Source organism: Aedes albopictus, chromosome 1 (genome assembly GCF_035046485.1).
Source record: "Aedes albopictus strain Foshan chromosome 1, AalbF5, whole genome shotgun sequence".
NCBI lineage: Eukaryota > Metazoa > Arthropoda > Insecta > Diptera > Culicidae > Aedes > Aedes albopictus.
The window spans coordinates 72,851,249-72,868,553 of NC_085136.1; the positions used below are offsets into that span (position 1 = coordinate 72,851,249).

Consider the following 17,305-nt stretch of genomic DNA (forward strand, 5'->3'; position numbering starts at 1 on the left):
TCTGAGGAGAATCCGAGCAGGATTCTGAGGAGAATCCGAGCAGGATTCTGAGGAGAATCCGAGCAGGATTCTGAGGAGAATCCGAGCAGGATTCTGAGGAGAATCCGAGCAGGATTCTGAGGAGAATCCGAGCAGGATTCTGAGGAGAATCCGAGCAGGATTCTGAGGAGAATCCGAGCAGGATTCTGAGGAGAATCCGAGCAGGATTCTGAGGGGAATCCGAGCAGGATTCTGAGGAGAATCCGAGCAGGATTCTGAGGAGAATCCGAGCAGGATTCTGAGGAGAATCCGAGCAGGATTCTGAGGAGAATCCGAGCAGGATTCTGAGGAGAATCCGAGCAGGATTCTGAGGAGAATCCGAGCAGGATTCTGAGGAGAATCCGAGCAGGATTCTGAGGAGAATCCGAGCAGGATTCTGAGGAGAATCCGAGCAGGATTCTGAGGAGAATCCGAGCAGGATTCTGAGGAGAATCCGAGCAGGATTCTGAGGAGAATCCGAGCAGGATTCTGAGGAGAATCCGAGCAGGATTCTGAGGAGAATCCGAGCAGGATTCCGAGGAGAATCCGAGCAGGATTCTGAGGAGAATCCGAGCAGGATTCTGAGGAGAATCCGAGCAGGATTCTGAGGAGAATCCAAGCAGGATTCTGAGGAGAATCCAAGCAGGATTCTGAGGAGAATCCGAGCAGGATTCTAAGGAGAATCCGAGCAGGATTCTAAGGAGAATCCGAGCAGGATTCTGAGGAGAATCCGAGCAGGATTCTGAGGAGAATCCGAGCAGGATTCTGAGGAGAATCCGAGCAGGATTCTGAGGAGAATCCGAGCAGGATTCTGAGGAGAATCCGAGCAGGATTCTGAGGAGAATCCGAGCAGGATTTTAAGGAGAACCCGAGCAGGAATTAGTTCAGCATGTTGCTGAATAACATTTGAATATTTTTCAGGTACAACCTTTGTTTGGATTTTATTCACAGAAATTTGGAGAAATTCTAAAACATAGTGTTGTGTACCAACTGAACTGTTTGTTTATAGCATGAGAATGAGCATGAGATGACCGTACAATTCGTCGTTGCTACTCCGTTACTGTCCTTACGGTCGTCGGGGATGGGAAGAAATGTGTTTTTTTTCTATTTCATTTATTTGATAGGTCCATACGCCCGCAAGCTTAACGGGACCGAAAAACTATGTTTTTACAATAAAATAACAAACGAATTGGAAGAAATGTTAGTGTGGCATCCGTTGCTACTAGAGACCGTGTGTACCTCCGCATCTCCACGGTTGTCACATAAATTTGCCTAAATCAAGACTCGATCGATTGCCAGCCACATGCCTTCCTATCTGCACCATCCAAGAGATGATGAATTGAAGCACTCAAATCAAAACATAAACTTCTCGTGGTTTAATAATGATAACACTCCGACTCCTATTCAGCACTGGTGAATTAGCACAGAACATTATGGTAAACAACTGAACGACACATTAGTTCAGCTGCTGTTCAGTAAAAAAACACATGTTTTTCATCCTGTACTCTGAGTCGAAGTACCCATGATGAAACGAAAGCGCTTATTCGACTTGTGAGAAACACATTTTACAGATACATGCGCTAATTTGTACATATGCTTAACAAGAAGCAGAAAAAGGTCGTGTTAAATTATTTTGTAAAGCTACAATTCAACATGTATGCTAGTTTGTAGCTTGCGATTGTTAGCTGGGTCCGAGCCGGATCCTAGGGAGAACTCTGAGGATAATCCGAGCAGGATTTTGATGAGAATCCGAGCAGGATTCTGAGGAGAATCCGAGACGGATTCTGAGGAGAATCCGAGCCGGATTCTGAAGAGAATTCGGGCAGGATTATGAGGCGAATCTAAGCGGGATACTGAGGAGAATCCTTGCGCGATTCTGAGTAGAATTCGACCAATATTTTGAGGAGAATCTGAGTGGAATTCCGAGGAGAATCTTAGCAGAATTCTGAGGAGAATCTTAACAGGATTCTGAGGAGAATCCAAGAGAGGAGAAGCTAGATTGATTCTAAGGTGAAGCCAAAGAAGAGGATTCCAGCAGAATTCAGAATTTTTAAGTGTATCCAAATGAGATTCTGATAGAAATTCCATGGGAAGTCTGCAGGGAATCCAAGAATGAAACTTCAGGGGAATTCTGAAAGGAATCCCAAAGGATAAATTCAAGGGGAATTCTGGGAAGAATTTGGAAATTGGAGGAGAGTTCCAGAGTGATTGTCGTCTACATTTCAGGAGATTCAACCACAATTGAACCTCATTATGATTTTCATCTCTTCTGAAACACACACTGGTATTCATTATATAATATCTTCCGTATCGTCCGCCTAGGTTGAGTTTCACCGGCGGTGTAGTAGGAACTGACGAACAATAAAAAAGTTAATATACAAACGTTGGAGCCCAATTGTGCGAACATCCTCGGCGACGACTGGAGTTGCAGTCGGCGCAAACTTCGCTGCTCACCGACCGGGTTCGGAAGTAATGCAGAGGAGACACATATTGTTTGAAAATTAATTTGATTTGTCTCTAATGGGGAAGATAATTTTAAAATGGGTATTGGTATCATCAGTACCTTTCCAAGCTGACCGAGAAGATTTAAATTTATGAATATGAACACGTTGAGGGTTACGTAAGCCCAGTCCGGAAAAATACCCATAGAAGTACAACAATCGGTACGAAAATATAACAAAACGTTCCTTTACCAACAATAACTTGTATAGTAATTGTGTTGTTATGTAACTACTATGTGACAAATAATGGAAGGCCATAGAGACACAGAATTGGATAATTGCTCAATAGTAATAATTTCAATACATAGTACAACAATCATTTAGCACACAAAAATTTTGAAGAATATTCAAACACAAAGCATTATAATAAGAGAATATTTTGTACTGTTGTAACATGTTAGGTGTATACTTTTAAGCTGTGGAAACTTCTATATGAACAGACTTGATTAAAACATAACATAGAACAACTTTGATTGTTCTTAAAAGAGAAAGAAAGTGACAATGCTATAATGTTACGATACACTTTAGAAAATGCAATGGTATGTGCCCATATGTCCTATCGTAACTATATCGTTATCCAGTATTTTGGTCACAATAAACATTTTGGCAGTTTGGCATTACCATTGATCATATTTCTACTCAATTTTTCCATAATGTTTGTCAATGCATCAGTGCAATATGAAATAATTGTTATTTATACGTTTAAATTGGATAGGTTTCGACACTTACCCTTGCTCCCAGGAAACGAGCTTCGAGTAGCTCCTGCTTACGAGGATCCAGTGCGGCTTGGAAGTGCTCCATCTTGATTGACGCACCTGGAACAGGAGGAAAATGAGAAGAATACCTTGATTTATCCTACTAGGAAAAATGATATCGCTTTTTCACCATTCATTGAGTGATTGAAAAATAAGCCTAAACAGTCTAGAAGCAGCGCAACCAAAAACCACCGTAAAAGAAATAGAAACATAAAAGAAGAACCAGAACAAACCGAAAACAAAGCGAATATGTAGCATATTAGAGAATCGAGATTCTACCAGTTCCCAACCACGGGCTCACCTTCACCTCCTCCACCGGCACGGGAACGGCGTCTGTCACTCATTTGGGCAATGGTGATTCCGCGAGTGCCACCGTGACAAGATTATATCAGCAGTTATTGTGCGAGGATGTAAGGATTTTGCAAGAACAACTTGAGCTAGTGTTTTCGATTTGTTAGTCCTCTTCAGTTTTTAGGGTGCTGATTTGTTGCGGTGGATGCGGTCTGGAAATGAAATTGGAAACCAGGTGAGAATATGGAAATGGTCCACTATTGCAGACTAACAATCGCTTTCGATATTTAAAATTGACCTTGACAGTTATTCTAAAATAAACATTCTGGGAATTTTCTCGACAGATTAATTTTTGTTTACTTTTTATATATTCCTATAACTCTACTACAGTGTTACAATACAGTTAATCGGTTTAAATGCTAATCTTTATTCTTAAAAGAGCCATGAAAAGCTGAAAGTAACAATATGAGAACATTTAATTCAATAGCCAACGCAAAATTCTCTTACATTTGAATCATGATATAAGAACTATACAGCAAATCATTATCATAAATAAACCATACAGTAAATCATTCTCAAACAACAAATTTAATTTATGACTATTTTAGGTTTAAGAGTAAATTATATTACCTAGCCAAATTCGCATTGCATGTGTGTCACATTGTAAGAAACTATAATCTGTACAGTAATTGAATAAATTTTATTTCAACAGTGTCAACATTGATTCGAAAGTCCTGAACGACGACACAAAAAAATACCTGCCTGCAAAGCAAGCAAAAACAAATTCGTTGCTTCTCTTACTTTGAAGCAATCGAATCTGTGCAAAACAAGTGGAAAAACAATGTTCTCGCAAAATGGCAAACTCGGCTGTTATTTACTCGATTTTGTCCGAGCGGGACGTCGCGTCGCGCATCGACGTCCGTCCGTCCCCCATCGATGATGATAGGTTCTAAAATTAGCGCGACCAAGTAAAGTCCAAGTGAATATGATCACTCGATCGGAAAATAGAAATTCAAGTGGCAATTTGCGTGAGAGTGGTGAATAATAAGCGGTAGTAGAGTACACCCAAACCGTAGGGCCGCCTGGGAAGGTGTGTGATTTGCAGGGGCATGGAAAGTTAGTTGAAGAAGTTAGAGTTGGATTTAGTTTGAAGCAGATCTTTTCTCTAGCAAAATATATCGATTTTTTGTAAAAAACTCCGGAATTTTGGAAACAGCTTCTATAAAAGAAGTTCTTCAGATTTCTATCTGGAAGTAGGGTTTTGACAATCCAAGCAGGATTCTAAGGATAATTCCGAGGCAGGATTCTGAGGAGCAGGACTCAAGAGAAAATCGAAGCATCTCCTCCTCAGATTCTTCCGTAAATTCTACTCAGAATCCTTAGGAGGATTCTTCTCAACATCTTTGGAGGATTCTCCTCAAAATCCTTGAAGGATTATCCTCAGAATCCTTGGAAGATTCTCCTCAGAATCCTTGGAGGATTCTCCCCAGAATCTTTGAAGGATTCTCCTCAGAATCCTTTTTTAACTCTCGTCAGAATCTTTACAGGATCCTCCTCAGAACCCTTCCCGGATTCTCCTTAGAATTCGTTGAAATTTATCCTCAGAGTCCTTTGAAGATTCTGTTCAGAATCCTTTGATCCTTTCATCCTTCAAGGATTCTTCTCAGAATACTTTGAGAATTCTGCTCAGAATCCTTGAAGAGTTCTCCTAATAATTCTTTGGTCCTTTCATCCATCTCCCCAGAATCCTTGAAGGATTCTCCTCAGAATCTTTGGAGGATTCTCCTCAGAATCCTTGGAGGATTCTGCTCAGAATCCTTGGAGGATTCTGCTCAGAATCCTTGGAGGATTCTGCTCAGAATCCTTGGAAGATTCTGCTCAGAATCCTTGGAGGATTCTGCTCAGAATCCTTGGAAGATTCTGCTCAGAATCCTTGGAGGATTCTGCTCAGAATCCTTGGAGGATTCTGCTCAGAATCCTTGGAGGATTCTGCTCAGAATCCTTGGAGGATTCTGCTCAGAATCCTTGGAGGATTCTGCTCAGAATCCTTGGAGGATTCTGCTCAGAATCCTTGGAGGATTCTGCTCAGAATCCTTGGAGGATTCTGCTCAGAATCCTTGGAGGATTCTGCTCAGAATCCTTGGAGGATTCTGCTCAGAATCCTTGGAGGATTCTGCTCAGAATCCTTGGAGGATTCTGCTCAGAATCCTTGGAGGATTCTGCTCAGAATCCTTGGAGGATTCTGCTCAGAATCCTTGGAGGATTCTGCTCAGAATCCTTGGAGGATTCTGCTCAGAATCCTTGGAGGATTCTGCTCAGAATCCTTGGAGGATTCTGCTCAGAATCCTTGGAGGATTCTGCTCAGAATCCTTGGAGGATTCTGCTCAGAATCCTTGGAGGATTCTCCTCAGAATCCTTGGAGGATTCTCCTCAGAATCCTTGGAGGATTCTCCTCAGAATCCTTGGAGGATTCTCCTCAGAATCCTTGGAGGATTCTCCTCAGAATCCTTGGAGGATTCTCCTCAGAATCCTTGGAGGATTCTCCTCAGAATCCTTGGAGGATTCTCCTCAGAATCCTTGGAGGATTCTCCTCAGAATCCTTGGAGGATTCTGCTCAGAATCCTTGGAGGATTCTCCTCAGAATCCTTGGAGGATTCTCCTCAGAATCCTTGGAGGATTCTCCTCAGAATCCTTGGAGGATTCTCCTCAGAATCCTTGGAGGATTCTCCTCAGAATCCTTGGAGGATTCTCCTCAGAATCCTTGGAGGATTCTCCTCAGAATCCTTGGAGGATTCTCCTCAGAATCCTTGGAGGATTCTCCTCAGAATCCTTGGAGGATTCTCCTCAGAATCCTTGGAGGATTCTCCTCAGAATCCTTGGAGGATTCTCCTCAGAATCCTTGGAGGATTCTCCTCAGAATCCTTGGAGGATTCTCCTCAGAATCCTTGGAGGATTCTCCTCAGAATCCTTGGAGGATTCTCCTCAGAATCCTTGGAGGATTCTCCTCAGAATCCTTGGAGGATTCTCCTCAGAATCCTTTTAGGACTCTCGTCAGAATCTTTCGAGGATCCTCATCAGAATCCTTCCAGGATTCTCCTCAGAATTCAATGAAAATTATCGTCAGAGTCCTTCAAGGATACTTCTCAGAATACTTTGAAAATTCTGCTCAGAATCCTTGAAGGGTTCTCCTAATAAATCTTTGGTCCTTTCATCCTTCTCCTCAGAATCCTTGAAGGATTCTCCTCAAAATCCTTTAAGGATTCTCCTCAGAATCCTTGAAGGATTATCCTAAGAATCCATGGAGGATTCTCCTCAGAATCCTTGAAAGATTCTCTTCAGAATCCTTGGAGGATTCTCCTCAGAATCCTTGGAGGATTCTCCTCAGAATCCTTGGAGGATTCTCCTCAGAATCCTTGGAGGATTCTCCTCAAAATTCTTGGGGGATTCTCTTGAGAATCCTTGAAAAATTCTCCTCAGAACCCTTGGAGGATTCTTCTCAAAATCTTTGGAGGATTCTCCTCAGAATCCTTGGAAGATTCTCCTCAGAATCCTTGGAGGATTCTCCTCAGAATCCTTGGAGGATTCTCCTCAGAATCCTTGGAGGATTCTCCTCAGAATCCTTGGAGGATTCTCCTCAGAATCCTTGGAGGATTCTCCTCAGAATCCTTGGAGGATTCTCCTCAGAATCCTTGGAGGATTCTCCTCAGAATCCTTGGAGGATTCTCCTCAGAATCCTTGGAGGATTCTCCTCAGAATCCTTGGAGGATTCTCCTCAGAATCCTTGGAGGATTCTCCTCAGAATCCTTGGAGGATTCTCCTCAGAATCTTTGGAGGATTCTCCTAAGAATTCTTGAAAAATTCTCCTCAGAACCCTTGGAGGATTCTCCTCAGAATCTTTGGAGGATTCTCCTCAGAATCCTTGGAGGATTCTCCTCAGAATCCTTGGAGGATTCTCCTCAGAATCTTTGGAGGATTCTCCTAAGAATTCTTGAAAAATTCTCCTCAGAACCCTTGGAGGATTCTCCTCAGAATCTTTGGAGGACTCTCCTCAGAATCTTTGAAAAATTCTCCTCAGAACCCTTGGAGGATTCTTCTCAAAATCTTTGGAGGATTCTCCTCAGAATCTTTGGAGGATTCTCCTCAGAATCCTTTTAGGACTCTCGTCAGAATCTTTCGAGGATCCTCATCAGAATCCTTCCAGGATTCTCCTTAGAATTCATTGAAAATTATCGTCAGAGTCCTTCAAGGATTCTTCTCAGAATACTTTGAGAATTCTGCTCAGAATCCTTGAAGGGTTCTCCTAATAAATCTTTGGTCCTTTCATCCTTCTCCTCAGAATCCTTGAAGGATTCTCCTCAAAATCCTTCAAGGATTCTCCTCAGAATCCTTGAAGGATTATCCTTAGAATCCATGGAGGATTCTCCTCAGAATCCTTGAAAGATTCTCTTCAGAATCCTTGGAGGATTCTCCTCAGAATCCTTGGAGGATTCTCCTCAGAATCCTTGGAGGATTCTCGTAAGAATTCTTGGGGGATTCTCTTAAGAATCCTTGAAAAATTCTCCTCAGAACCCTTGGAGGATTCTTCTCAAAATCTTTGGAGGATTCTCCTCAGAATCCTTGGAAGATTCTCCTCAGAATCCTTGGAGGATTCTCCCCAGAATCTTTGAAGGATTCTCCTCAGAATCCTTTTAAAACTCTCGTCAGAATCTTTCCAGGATTCTCATCAGAATTCTTCCAGCATTCTCCTTAGTATTCATTGAACATTATCTTTAGAGTCCTTTGAGTATTCTGTTCAGAATCCTTTGATCCTTACATCCTTCAGAATACTTTGAGAATTCTGCTCAGAATCCTTGGAGGATTCTCCTCAGAATCCTTGGAGGATTCTCCTCAGAATCTTTGGAGGATTCTCCTAAGAATTCTTGAAAAATTCTCCTCAGAACCCTTGGAGGATTCTCCTCAGAATCTTTGGAGGATTCTCCTCAGAATCCTTGAAAAATTCTCCTCAGAACCCTTGGAGGATTCTTCTCAAAATCTTTGGACGATTCTCCTCAGAATCTTTGGAGGATTCTCCTCAGAATCCTTTTAGGACTCTCGTCAGAATCTTTCGAGGATCCTCATCAGAATCCTTCCAGGATTCTCCTTAGAATTCATTGAAAATTATCGTCAGAGTCCTTCAAGGATTCTTCTCAGAATACCTTGAGAATTCTGCTCAGAATCCTTGAAGGGTTCTCCTAATAAATCTTTGGTCCTTTCATCCTTCTCCTCAGAATCCTTGAAGGATTCTCCTCAAAATCCTTCAAGGATTCTCCTCGGAATCCTTGAAGGATTATTCTTAGAATCCTTGAAGGATTCTCCTCAGAATCCTTGAAAGATTCTCCTCAGAATCTTTGGAGGATTCTCCTCAGAATCCTTGGAGGATTCTCCTCAGAATCCTTGGAGGATTCTCCTCAGAATTCTTGGAGGATTCTCTTAAGAATCCTTGAAAAATTCTCCTCAGAACCCTTGGAGGATTCTTCTCAAAATCTTTGGAGGATTCTCCTCAGAATCCTTGGAAGATTCTCCTCAGAATCCTTGGAGGATTCTCCCCAGAATCTTTGAAGGATTCTCCTCAGAATCCTTATTAAACTCTCGTCAGAATCTTACCAGGATTCTCATCAGAATTCTTCCAGCATTCTCCTTAGTATTCATTGAACATTATCTTTAGAGTCCTTTGAGTATTCTGTTCAGAATCCTTTGATCCTTACATCCTTCAAGGATTCTTCTCAGAATACTTTGAGAATTCTGCTCAGAATCCTTGAAGGGTACTCCTAATAATCCTTTGGTCTTTTCATCCTTCTTCTCAGAATCATTGGAGGATTCTTCTCAGAATCCTTGGAGGATTCTCCTCACAATCCTTGGAGGATTCTCCTCAGAATCCTTGGAGGATTCTGCTCAGAATCCTTGGAGGATTCTGCTCAGAATCCTTGGAGGATTCTGCTCAGAATCCTTGGAGGATTCTCCTCAGAATCCTTGGAGGATTCTCCTCAGAATCCTTGGAGGATTCTCCTCAGAATCCTTGGAGGATTCTCCTCAGAATCCTTGGAGGATTCTCCTCAGAATCCTTGGAGGATTCTCCTCAGAATCCTTGGAGGATTCTCCTCAGAATCCTTGGAGGATTCTCCTCAGAATCCTTGGAGGATTCTCCTCAGAATCCTTGGAGGATTCTCCTCAGAATCCTTGGAGGATTCTCCTCAGAATCCTTGAAGCAATCTCCTCAGAATCCTTGGAGGATTCTCCTCAGAATCCTTGGAGGATTCTCCTCAGAATCCTTGGAGGATTCCGCTCAGAATTCTTGGAGGATTCTCGTCAGAATCCTTGGAGGATTCTCCTCAGAATCCTTGGAGGATTCTCCTCAGAATCCTTGGAGGATTCTCCTCAGAATCCTTGGAGGATTCTCCTCAGAATCCTTGGAGGATTCTCCTCAGAATCCTTGGAGGATTCTCCTCAGAATCCTTGGAGGATTCCGCTCAGAATCCTTGGAGGAATCTCCTCAGAATCCTTGGAGGATTCTCCTCAGAATCCTTGGAGGATTCTCAGAATCCTTGAAGGATTCTCCTCAGAATCCTTGGTGGATTCTGCTCAGAATCCTTGGTGGATTCTGCTCAGAATCCTTGGTGGATTCTGCTCAGAATCCTCGGAGGATTCTTCTCAGAATCCTTTGAGGATTCTTCTCAGAATCCTTTGAGGATTCTCCTCAGAATCCTTGGAGGATTCTCCTCAGAATCCTTGGAGGATTCTCCTCAGAATCCTTGGAGGATTCTCCTCAGAATCCTTGGAGGATTCTCCTCAGAATCCTTGGAGGATTCTCCTCAGAATCCTTGGAGGATTCTCCTCAGAATCCTTGGAGGATTCTCCTTAGAATCCTTGGAGGATTCTCCTCAGAATCCTTGGAGGATTCTCCTCAGAATCCTTGGAGGATTCTCCTCAGAATCCTTGGAGGATTCTCCTCAGAATCCTTGGAGGATTCTCCTCAGAATCCTTGGAGGATTCTCCTCAGAATCCTTGGAGGATTCTCCTCAGAATCCTTGGAGGATTCTCCTCAGAATCCTTGGAGGATTCTCCTCAGAATCCTTGGAGGATTCTCCTCAGAATCCTTGGAGGATTCTCCTCAGAATCCTTGGAGGATTCTCCTCAGAATCCTTGGAGGATTCTCCTCAGAATCCTTGGAGGATTCTCCTCAGAATCCTTGAAGCAATCTCCTCAGAATCCTTGGAGGATTCTCCTCAGAATCCTTGGAGGATTCTCCTCAGAATCCTTGGAGGATTCTCCTCAGAATCCTTGGAGGATTCTCCTCAGAATCCTTGGAGGATTCTCCTCAGAATCTTTGGAGGATTCTCCTCAGAATCCTTGGAGGATTCTCCTCAGAATCCTTGGAGGATTCTCCTCAGAATCCTTGGAGGATACTCATCAGAATCTTACGAAGATTTTCCGGCGAATTATCCGATGAATTTATTCAGAATCGTTCGAGGATTTTCCTCAGCTTCCTTCGAGGATTCTTCTCAGAACCCTTTGAGAATTCTACTCAGAACCCCGCGAGGATTCTTCTCAGTATTTTAGCAGGATTCTGAGTAGAATTCAGGCAGGATTCTGAGGAGAATCCTTCAAAGATTCTGAGAAGAATCCTCGAAGGATTCTGAGAAGAATCCTCGAAGAATTCTGAGAAGATTCCTCGAAGGATCCTAAGGAGAATCCGAGCAGGATTCTGAGAATCCTTGAAGAAATCTGAGGAGAATCCGAACAGAATTCTGAGGATACCCCTTGAAGGATTCTGAGAAAATCCTCGTAAGATTCTGAGGAGAATCCTCGATGGATTCAGAGGTAAATTCTCGAAGGATTCTGAGAATAATCCGAGCAGGATTCCAAAAAATAATTCGAGCAGGATTCTTAGAAGAATCCAAGCAGGATTCTAAGAAGAATCCGAGTAGGATTCTGAAGCGAATTCAAGCAGGATTCTGAGGAGAATCCTTGAATGATTCTGAGGAGAACCTCAAAGGATTCTGTGGAGGATCTGACCAGGATTCTGAGGAAAATTCGAGCAGGATTCTGAGGAGAATTTGAGCAGGATTCTGAAGTAGAATTCGAACAGTATTATGAGGAGAATCTTCGGCGGATTCTGAGGAGAATCTTCGGCGGATTCTGAGGAGAATCCTCGGAGGATTCTGAGGAGAATCCTCCAAAGATTCTCTCTTTGTAGGATTCTGAAGAGAATCCGCCGACGATTCTGAGAAGAATCCTTCAAGGATTCCGAGGAGTTTGCTCAAAATAGTCTGAAGAGAATTCTCGAAGTATTCGGAGCATAATTCGAGCAGTATTCAGAGGAGAATTCTCGAAGGATTCTGAGAAGAATTTTGAAGAACTCTGCGGAGAATCCTCGAACGATTTCTAGGAGAATCCTCGAAGCATTCGGTTGAGAATCCACGAAGGATTTTCAGGGGAATCCTTGAAGGATTCTGAGAAGAATCGCCGAAGGATTCTAGGGAGAAATTTAGCAGGATTCTGAAGAGAATCCAGGAAGTATTCTGAGGAGGATCCAATCACAACTCTGAGGAGAATCCTAAGTAGATATGTATTTTTTTGGGAAAATTTCCAGTAAAATTCTGTTAACAATTTTACATTTCAAAGAACACAAGCACAGGAATTCTGATAAGAAACCCAAGAATGTTCTGAAGACAGGCCAAGGGACATAGTTTATACAATATGCTGGATTTTACCGAGCAAAACACAGAGTTCTTTAAGAACTGTGTTGGTGTTCCAGGAAGAGTCTGTAGCAATTCATACGAGAGAAGTCTTCCAGCGTCTCTGGGCGAAGCTTTTCAGCTTCTTCGGACGAAGATTTTTACGGCTTCTGGAATGATGCTGTTCCGATAGGAATATTTCCACATCTTTTTAAAGAAAGCCTTCCAAGTATTTTTTTTCTGATAGATGGCTGTAATTACCTAAAATGATTCGAGAATTAATTGATATCAAGCCCTGAAAATACTTACCACCAAAGACATGGGAAGTTAATCGCCTTTGCCAAACCCGTTTGATTCCGTGTCCTTAGATTGAAACTGCACTTCACTATTATCTTCTTTTACTAGAACAATTTGGCTGCACTCCGTCCGAGTTCAACCTTCAGGACGATTCCTTCGATCGGAGTATCGCACCGATTAGGCAACTATCTGTCGATCAGTACACCTTTATCTTTAGCAATTTACACGTTCGCGAAAAAAAAACAGTTACCACAAACCGAACAACTCAATGCAGCAAAACTTAAATATGGCTGCCAATTATCTATCTCCTCTGTTTCAGAACGTAGCACCACTAGGCTAATTTATCATCAAGCCCGACGAGACCAGATTTGCACAAATCTTTACGCGTTATCACTTAACCACCAGCCAGCGGACAGTTTGCGGTCACTGAGGAAAGTTTGCCATCAAGACCAAACAGCAGACATTGTCCTGGGGTTTCCGTCGAACTTTTTCTTCAAGTAAATCATACTCTCCATTTCGACGATGACGGGAAGGGCAGCTACAACTCTAATCAATTATCACTCAGCGCTGTGATCCTCCTGATTAGCATAATGACCATATTTACAATGTTGTTTTTTCAATCGTTCTCCATCGGAGTCGTCTACTTCACAATTATCCCAAAATTCGCAAAATCGCTACTCCGGTTCGTCCGATTTCCGCCACTAACTAAATCACCGAATAATCTTCGCCCGAATCAAAGAACAATCCATTGCAAGAAAATGATCTTTTCCACAGCACCTTCTTCGTAGACGTCGCCGTCGTCGTGCAATATTTTCCGTTTTTCCTCCTGCTATTCCTTCCGTTCCCGCACACAACACAATCCGTCGACCATCCGTCATCCAAATCCAACCGTGCAACCGTGTGTTGAATTTTGTATTTTTCTTGTTTTTGTCGCGATAATCGCCTCTGCTGCGGGCTCTTCTTCTTCCGCCCGTCTGGCGATCACCAGCACGCACACATCCACATCCGCAGCCCCGTCTGCTGCGGGTTGTTTTGACAGTTCCGCTTTGCTGAAGCCGTTCGTTCACCAACACACACACGCGCGACCAATCAATCTCGTGTGACTACGTCGTCGTCGCCGTTGTACGACCAGTGGTGCCACATACACAGATTTACCTAGAATTACACAGATTTTTCCCCATTTTCGCCTACAGATATCTGTGATCACAGATCAAAGATTTTTGCAATAAAAAAGATTTTTAAGATTTTTAAACAATGACGATGACTTTCGTGGAAAAAAGCTTTATTATAATTTTCAGGTACTCAAATTAAAATAATAGAAATTAAATCTTCTAGTTGGATGGCCTAGGCCAAGCCTCAGGCGCATTGTTTTCGACGTTCTTGTGGTTTCTGATGATCTTCAGATGCAACCTGGGAGTGTTTTGGTCGACGTTATTCTAAGAACATTTTTTTTCCGCTTTTTTCAAACAAATTGTTCAAAAATATTCGTTTTTGGAGACATTAACCTATCACAGATTTTTACTAAGATTTTCTGAAATTTCCTACAGATGAAAAAGATTTTTTTGACCAAAATCACAGATGAAAACCGAAAAAAATGTGGCAACACTGTGTACGACTGGAACCGGCCTCCACTAACGCACGCACACAACCACAACTGTGTGGGCCCCATTTTTTCCTCCGATCAGCGGAAAATCCAACAGTACTGCTTCTAATTTCCTCGAAAATTTCACTACCGTTTGCTCGGATTTCCGGATATTTTCCACCGAATGTGCACTACCGATTTCGAGCGGAACACTTTGCCAGGGAAAACGCGTTCATTGAATCGATTTTTCCTAGAAAAACCTCGTCCGAACTAAACACCGAAACTTCTAGGTGAAGAACAACTTGCGTAGCACCCGTTCGTTGGTTTGATGCGCGGGGAAGAGATGGACGCAAACTTGGGCGGTACACTCAAAATGTTTACATCGCGTTTACTAAAACGTTTAAAAGCTTGTTTCCGAATTAAAATTGTGAGTTTTGAGAAAAATTTTGAGTACTTTTAATAATGATTAATCGTAGTTCAAAGGTTTTTTTTATTTTCAACGTGATAAAACTATTCAATAATAATTATTATTGGATGTAACGTGCATAATATTTAATTACGAATAATATAGGTTTGTCAAATTAGTGTGCATTCAATTTCATTTTTTTTTCTTACATTTCACAAACACCATCAAAAGGTGACAAAAATCGCGCCTTAATTTTGACGTTTTACTTTGCGCTTTATTCTAAACAATCGAGGGACAGGAAACACGTACCGTAATGTTGCAAATGCCGGAGAATGGGAGCTTGCACAGTGACGTCACTTTATCTCCTTCTCTTTCTCTCCTACGGCGTCGACCCATATCCGAGTATCCGAGTAAACATTGCCCTCAAAATTTTGAGGGCAATGTTTACTTTTTGTATGAGAATTTGCTAGGTTATGTTTTTAGTGCAAGCCTCTATTGAGATAAATCTAGATTGAGTTTAAATAAGGGCGAAAGTAACATGAGAGAGTTCTCTTCATCGACTCTCTCTTCTTCAAATTAAAGTGACAAGATGCAAGTATTGTTGAACTTTTTGGTCATAAATCGCTAGGTTGCGATGTAAAAAAGTTCGAGTGAATTTGCATCTTGTCACTTTAATTTGCAGAAGAGAGAGTCGATGAAGAGAACTCTCTCTTGTTACTTCCGCCCTTATTTAAACTCAATCTAGAAATGCGTTCTGGGATTTCTCCACGAGATTGCTTCAGGAATTTCTTCTTGAATGTCTCCAGAAGTTTCTTTTCGATTCGGATTCAATTAGGAGTTCCTTGTGGGATTCTGTCGTAACTCAGCATCTCTTCCGGTTTTACGCTCGACATCGTGGATTCGGGCACATTAATATGCGCATAACTCCGAATTTCAACTAAAATGAGAATATTATTATTGATTCTCACGAGATTCTGGTCAGAATTTTCTAGATAAATTCAGATTTTGGAGAATCACTCGCATAGATTTTGTGATTCCTCTTTGGATTCGGAAGAAATCCTTCTCAGCATTCTACGAGAATCCCATAGTAGAATTCTGTTTTCTGTATTCTGGAGCAGTTGCTCCCATAAGTCCCTTCCAGATTTCTGGGAGATTCCCTCTTAGTAATCATGGAAAATCGCTGACAAGATAATGAAAAAATTCTCTTGAGATTCTGGTGTAACAATTTAGAGTGTTCTGTTGGAGAAAATGCAACGGTCGTCCGGTATTCGACCTGATTGCCGAACCCCCTAGTGTCGACCTAATTGCCGACACCCCTGTTGTGGATGTTTTTGACAGTCCGTTTTGTGCACGTCACCAAGACTATTCTTCATTGCACCAACAAAGCTGACCATGAAAATGTTTGACATTTCTGAGGCCTTTTTGACAGACCACACTCATACACGAAAAAGACGGATAATATATTCTACTTTATCGATCTTGTTGCCGTCCTTTTCATGCTCATGTTACATCTGTCAAAATGACCTGTGAATTGTCAGTCATTTTGAGGTTAGGTTCATTGGTGTAATAAAGAATGACAGTGAATGTATGTATGACAACTGTTGCGATCATAGTACAGTAAACGTTCGGTCGGTGCAAACGGTTTAACTGCAATGCTTTTTATTTGCAAGTCCGATAACTGCAACAAATTTGCAGTTATCGCACCGCCATCCGTCAAAATGGTGCGCCATATTAGCCCAAATGAAGAGTTGGATGAAGTTCACGTTCATTTTACGTCAGTTGATGGTTTGTTGACACTGTCAGGCATTGCAGTTATCGGATTTTCGTTCGCTAAGTGAAACGTAAACATGTTGCAGTTATCGAACGTCTACTGTAGCTCTGTAATTTCTGGCGCTCGATTTGAATAGGTCGTATGTTTGCTGTGATTCCTATGTTCATACGACCTATTCAAATCGAAAGCCAGATTTGTGTAATTCGCGTCGCTACCAAGGAATTGGCATCCCTATCCCTCCAATGCAATGTTTTCGTAGCCAGCATAACAGCGGCTCAAGCGTAGGGCTCAAGCTGACAACCTATCTTTCAACACAGCAGCATAATTTTAATGCGGGGTAAGAAAACAAGAAGACCATAACAGTCCCCTGGTCGCTACCCACCAGGAAAAATGTGAGACGTGAGACATCTGTGAGGCACTGTTAGGTATGCTGCAGCTCGAAAAGCATGCAGCATTGATGTGCTTCTTCTTTTATTTCGTTTTATTTTTCTCTGCGATTGTTGACAGTTATGCAACCGAAGCAGTTTGCATAAAAATCAAGGGGTTGGAAACTCTGACACACTTGAATGTGTTGGAATGTGTCGAACTGTGCTGATTGGGTGTTTTTGGGTGTTTCTCGGTGCCTTGACGTTTTTGACAAGCCCCCTGAGCACCAGCCCAACTAACAATCACTCATTTAACAGGCACCATTATGACGGATTAATTCAGCACAATGTTGAATAACATTTGAATTATTTTCACGTACAACCTATGTTCGGGTTTTGTTCACACAAATTTGGAGAAGTTATAAAGCATCATGTTGTGCACCAACTTAATTTTTTGTTGTACAAAGCGTTTTAAAAATGTACAAGAAAGTTGTTATTAAGGTGAATCGGGACGCTGTGTTATTTTTCCTATCTTCCCTCTCTTTCTAACAATTTGCCTCGCGATTTTGAAGATGGTAATCTCGATTTCTATCGCACAGATGAGG

General features: G+C 42.0%; 1 protein-coding gene across 4 annotated transcripts in view; it reads right to left on the reverse strand.

The window, feature by feature from the left end:
- Nucleotides 1-14,579, reverse strand: part of LOC134285006 (uncharacterized) — a 38,521-nt gene extending 23,942 nt beyond the window's left edge. The window contains exons 1-4 of one of the 4 annotated variants that reach the window (XM_062844833.1): nucleotides 14,310-14,579; nucleotides 12,589-13,731; nucleotides 3,576-3,777; nucleotides 3,249-3,334 (exon numbers count right to left, since the gene is read on the reverse strand). The gene's annotated coding sequence lies outside the window, so the exon portion shown is untranslated. Of the gene's footprint in view, nucleotides 1-3,248; nucleotides 3,335-3,575; nucleotides 3,778-12,588; nucleotides 13,774-14,309 lie in introns of all 4 variants that reach the window. The other 3 variants (XM_062844835.1, XM_062844834.1, XM_062844832.1) reach the window with 3 other exon arrangements.
- Between the last annotated feature and the right edge of the window lie 2,726 nt (nucleotides 14,580-17,305).